The 5,908-nt window shown below is 44.1% G+C and overlaps 1 protein-coding gene across 1 annotated transcript in view; it reads left to right on the top strand.

Moving 5' to 3' along the window:
* Positions 1–4,838, top strand: part of PLEKHM1 (pleckstrin homology and RUN domain containing M1) — a gene marked incomplete at its 5' end in the record, with an annotated part of 19,837 nt that extends 14,999 nt beyond the window's left edge. Inside the window, 1 exon segment of the mRNA XM_077458520.1 lies at positions 1–4,838. This exon segment is cut by the window's left edge and continues 573 nt beyond it.
* Positions 4,839–5,908: the final 1,070 nt, after the last annotated feature.

Below are 5,908 nucleotides of genomic sequence, written 5' to 3' on the forward strand. Positions count from 1 at the left end.
TTCAGCCAGGCAGCAATCTCCTCCATCCTCGCTAATATGAGAACTGTCCGCCACCAGAGCCTCAGCCAGGCAGCAATCTCCTCCATCTTCGCTAATATGAGAACTGTTCGCCATCAGAGCCTTGGCCAGGCAGCAATCTCCTCTATCCTCGCTAATGAGAACTGTCCGCCACCAGAGCCTCGGCCAGGCAGCAATCTCCTCTATCCTCGAACTGTCCGCCATCAGAGTCTCGGCCAGGCAGGACACCCCTCTTCCTAACTAGTATGACAACTGTGCGTTATCAAAGTCTTGGCCAGGCAAGAATCCCCCTAATCACTAATATGAGAACTTCCACCATCGGACCTCCCTTCCTTTCTAATACAAGAATTGTCCTGCATCAGATCTTCAGGCAGGCTAGACAACCCCCTTGCTAACTAATATAGGACAGCTGTCCAAGCCTTGGCCAGGAAGGACACCCACTTCCTAAGTATTGGAGAACTATTTGTCTTCAGAGTCTTAGCCAGGCAGGACACCCCCTTCCTCACTAATACAAGAACTCTCTGTCATTGGAGCCTCTGTGAGGCAGGACACGTCTCCTCCGAACTAATATGACGGCTGTCCACCATTGAAGCCTTGGCCAGGAAGGACACCCACTTCCTAAGAAGTAATAAGAGAACTACCTGTCATCAGAGTCTCAGCCAGGCTGGGCACCCCCTTCCTCACTAATACAAGAGCTGTCCACCATCAGAGCCTCGGCCAAGGAGGACACCCCCTTAACTATTAATAGAAATAATATGAGAATTTCCACCATCGAAGCTTCTGCTAGGCAGGACACCCCCTTCCTTTCAAATACAAAATACTTTATTAATCCCTTTGGGAAATTGTTAATACAAGAATTGTCCTGCCTCAGATTTTCAGCCAGGTTGGACACCCCCTTGCTAACTAATATGACAGCTGATCAGCATTGAAGCCTTGGCCAGGAAGGACACCTACTTCCTAAGTACTAGGAGAACTATTTGTCTTCAGAGTCTTAGCCAGGCAGGACACCCCTTTTTTCACGAATATGAGAACTGGCCGCCATTGGAGCCTCTGTGAGGCAGCTGTCCACCATTGAAGCCTTGGCCTGGAAGGACACCCACTTCCTAAGTAATAGGAGAACTATTTGTCCTCTAGAGTCTTAGCCAGGCAGGACACCCCCTTCCTCTAGATTACAAGAACTGTCTGCCACTGGAGCCTCTGTGAGGCAGGACGCCCCTCCCCCGAAAAAATATGACCGCTGTCCACCATTAAAGCCTTGGCCAGGAAGGACACCCACTTCCTAAGAACTAATGAGAGAACTACCTGTCATCAGAGTCTCAGCCAGGCTGGGCACCCTGTTTCTTACTAAGATGAGAGCTGTTCACCATCAGAGCCTCAGCCAAGGACACCCCCTTCTTCACTATTAATAGAACTGTCTGTCATTAGAACCTCATCCAGGCCGGACACCCCCTTCCCCACTAATACGAGAGATTCTCGCCATCGGAACATCAGCCAGGCCGGACACCCCCTTTCTAACTAATGACAACTGTCTACTATCGGAGCCTCGGCTAGAAAGGACACATCTCCTTCCTCACTAATCCTGACGTATCATGAAGAGTTACTCTTTATTATTTTTATGCAAATATGAAGTTTACAGCTTGTAATATTTTTCTAGTTTTAATCATCTTTTTAATGAATCAGGTGCCTTTCTGACAATGGACAGTAGTGAGTAGTAGCCAAGCATCATGGGAGTTGGAGGAGGACAAAGCAGGGTACGTTGACTGTCTTTGTCTTCCGAGTAGATTGACTGAAGTCCACTTATAGGGTGGATGACTCCTGATTGGACAGCAAGGTGAAATTGCAGCATTACCACTTCACCCAATCACTGTAGGAAGATCCAGTCCCAAGTTTTGGGCTTATAGTTCAGGGAAATCTGGATCCTAACAGTTTGCGGGCCTATACAACTGTTCTAGGCAATTCCTCCGTTTACTTTAACAGATTGTAATGTGTGAAAAATCCTCTATTTTTAAAGGAAATTTTCCATTTGGTGAAGAAAATCACTCTCATTCTAAGGTGAGCGTAATTCGTTATTTTTAGTGGCGGGAAGCTGATAATGACACTTTCCTCAAAGCATCTTTTTATTTTGTTTTCAGTTTTTTTTTTTTTTTTTTCAATTTTTGTCATACCATTCAAAATCCTATGAAGGAAAGGCTAAAGTGCCACAAAAGGGAAGTCCTAAATTTTGCTGATCTTTATGAATACGTAATCATGGTCAACAACTCCTCCAGCAGCCAATCACTATAAATATCTAATCATGGTCCTCAACCCCTCCAGCAACCAATCTATATAAATACCCACTTATGGTCAACAACCCCTCCAGCAGCCAATCAATCTAAATACCTAATCATGGTCCACAACTCCTCCAGAAGTCAATCTATATAAATACCTAATCATGGTCCACAACCCCTCCATATAAATACCTATTCATGGTCCACAGCCCCTCCCGCAGCCAATCAATATAAATGCCTAATCCGGGTCCACATCTCCTCCAGCAGCCAATTTATATAAACACCTAATCATGGACCACAACCATTGCAGCAGCCTATCTATATAAATACCCCATCATATCCCATGACTTTTCCAGCAGCCAACTTTTCAAAATACCCCAGTCATGTCCCAGGGTTCAACAGCATCCTATCCTATATTAATGCCCTTTTATGCCCCAAGAAAAATCGTGTCCTATGACTCCTCAAGCAAACAATCTTTATAAAGGCCAACCCTGTTCTATGACTTCTCTAGCACTCAATCATAAATACCAATCATGTTTTATGATTCGTCCAGCAGCTTATCTTTATAAATACCAATCTCGTCCCATGACCCATCCAGCAGCCAATCTATTATCAATTAATTTAAATACTACATCTTGTCCCATTACTTGTCCCCCCAACCACTCTTCATATCTACCTCATGAATGTTGCTTTTAGCAGCCAATCTTTAGAAAAGACCCATCGTGTCCCATAACTTCTCCAGTATTCAAACCTAAGGCCCTCATGCACATGGAAGCTTTTGTGTGTCTTGCACAAATTGAGAGCATGCGGCAGCCGCAGCATACAACCACCCATAGTAATAGATGTTTGAATGCTAGCTGTATGTGGGTCTACACCATGCTTGCAAAGGTGGGCATATGTGCTGGAACATAGCTGTTGTATGTTCTGTGATTTGAGTTTATGCTAAGTACAGCTAGCATCCAACCATTCGTTACTAGGGGTGGCTATACACTGCATGCCCGCAGTTTACATGAGAAACATAAAAGTGTCCCTGTGCATGAGGCTCAATTAAAATACCCCATCATAGCCCATGATTTTTTTACCAACCAATCTTTATAAATACTGCATCATATCCCATGACTATTCCAACAGCCAATCTTTATAAATACCCTATTCTGTCCCATGACTCTTCCAACAGCCAATTTATATCGATACCCCATTCCGCCCTATGACTCTTCCAACAACAGCCAATCTTTATAAATAACGCATCGTGTGCCACGACTCTTCCAACAGAGTGTCTTTATAAATACCCTATCGTGTCCCATCGCTCTCCCAACAGCCAATCTTTATAAATACCCCATTTTTTCCCATGACTTTTCCAACAGCCAATTTATATAAATACCCCATCGTGTCCCATGACTCTTTCAACAGCCAATCTTTGCAAATACCCCATCGTGTCCCATGACTCTTCCAACAGCCAATCTTTGCAAATACCCCATCGTGTCCCATGACTCTTCCAACAGCCAATTTATATAAATACCCCATCGTGTCCCATGACTCTTCCAACAGCCAATCTTTGCAAATACCCCATTGTGTCCCATGACTCTTCCAACAGCCAATTTATATAAGTACCCCATCGTGTCCCATGACTCTTCCAACAGCCAATTTATATAAGTACCCCATCGTGTCCCATGACTCTTCCAACAGCCAATCTTTGCAAATACCTCATCGTGTCCCATGACTCTTCCAACAGCCAATTTATATAAATATCCCATCGTGTCCCATGACTCTTCCAACAGCCAATCTTTGCAAATATCCCATCGTGTCCCATGACTCTTCCAACAGCCAATTTATATAAATACCCCATCGTGTCCCATGACTCTTCCAACAGCCAATTTATATAAATACCCCATCGTGTCCCATGACTCTTCCAACAGCCAATTTATATAAATACCCCATCGTGTCCCATGACTCTTCCAACAGCCAATTTATATAAATACCCCATCGTGTCCCATGACTCTTCCAACAGCCAATCTTTGCAAATACCCCATCGTGTCCCATGACTCTTCCAACAGCCAATTTATATAAATACCCCATTGTGTCCCATGGCTCTTCCATCAGCTAATCTATATAAATACCCCATCGTGTTCCATGACTCTTCCAGCTGCCAGTTTTATAAATGCCCTGCTCTGCCACATTCCTCCAGCCACCAGTCTTCATAAAGACCCTATAATGTACGATGATCCCCACACATTGACACATGATTCTGTTCTGGAGAAGCAAAATAACTGACATATCCATATTATATTTGACTGCTCAGGAAGGTTGCAGTCATTGCCCATTGGGCTCTTCTTCCTGTAGCCCGGCCTTGCTGGATTTGGAGGTTGTAGTTGACCGCACAGTAACCTGATGGTGTGATTAGCAGCTTCCATCCTTCCAGGACTCAGAAGACGTAACCTAATCTAACTCCTTTATCTGGAGAGTGGTAATGAGGAGCTCACGTGCCAAACGTTTACTAACCAAACCTGACATCTTTTTAAATTATTCTGTCAATAAAAAAAAAATTTGCCCCTATGGTGTGTGTAGTTTCATTTCATGTGTGTTCAGATTCGTTTCCTTATTCCTCCAGTGTTGTACACTTATAGAAAGAGATGAATACAAGACAACCCCCCAACCTCACCCTTCCTGTTTTCCTGTATCCTCTTCTGTAGACTGTCACACTTTAATTACAACATTATACAGTGTGTGTGTGTGTGTGTGTGTGTGTGTATATATATATATATATATATATATATATATATAGTGATATCTCTCCTGAATAATAATATAACTTATGTCTGGAGAGCGGTGTTGTCACTTCTGAATAATGTGGATGATATTTAGGGCCGGTTCACACTGCGACGCGAGGCGACACGGCTCGCCTCGCCTCGCTCCCGCAAGTCGCCCCCATTCAGTACTATGGAACCGTTCTGAGAGGAGCGACTCGAGTCGCTCCGACTCAGAAAAAAGGTTCCTGTACTACTTCGGGGCGACTTCGGGGGCGACTTGCATTGACTTCTATGCAGAAGTCCTCTGCAAGTCGCCTCTGAGGTCCCCGCAAGTCGCGGCGAGGTAAGTCGGAGACGCCTCGCCGCGGCTCGCTGTGTGAACCGGCCCTTTAGAGAGCAATGATGTTGCTCCTGTACAATATAACATATCTGAGGAGAGGCAGTGTCACTCCTATATAATATAAGATATCTGGAGAGCGATGATGTCACTCCTGTATAATATAACTTACAGTATATCACAAAAAGTGAGTACGCCCCTCACATTTTTGTAAATATTTGATTCTATTTTTTCATGTGACAACACTGAAGAAATGACACTGATGCTACAAAGTAGTGAGTGTACAGCTTGTATAACAGTGTACATTTGCTGTCCCCTCAAAATAACTCAACGCACAGCCATTAATGTCTAAACTGCTGGCAACAAAAGTGAGTACACTCTTAAAGTGGTTGTAAACCCTTACAAACCACTTTGACCTACAGGTAAGCCTAGATTAAGGCTTACCTGTAGGTCCAAGAAATATCTCCTAAACCTACACGGTTTAGGAGATATTTAGTAAAAGACGGTGACAGCTGTCTACGGCGCATGCGCCGTAGACA

The sequence above is a fragment of the Lithobates pipiens genome, unplaced genomic scaffold, assembly GCF_037356315.1.
Source record: "Lithobates pipiens isolate NorthernLeopardFrog02 unplaced genomic scaffold, aLitPip1_a1.2 Scaffold_28, whole genome shotgun sequence".
NCBI lineage: Eukaryota > Metazoa > Chordata > Amphibia > Anura > Ranidae > Lithobates > Lithobates pipiens.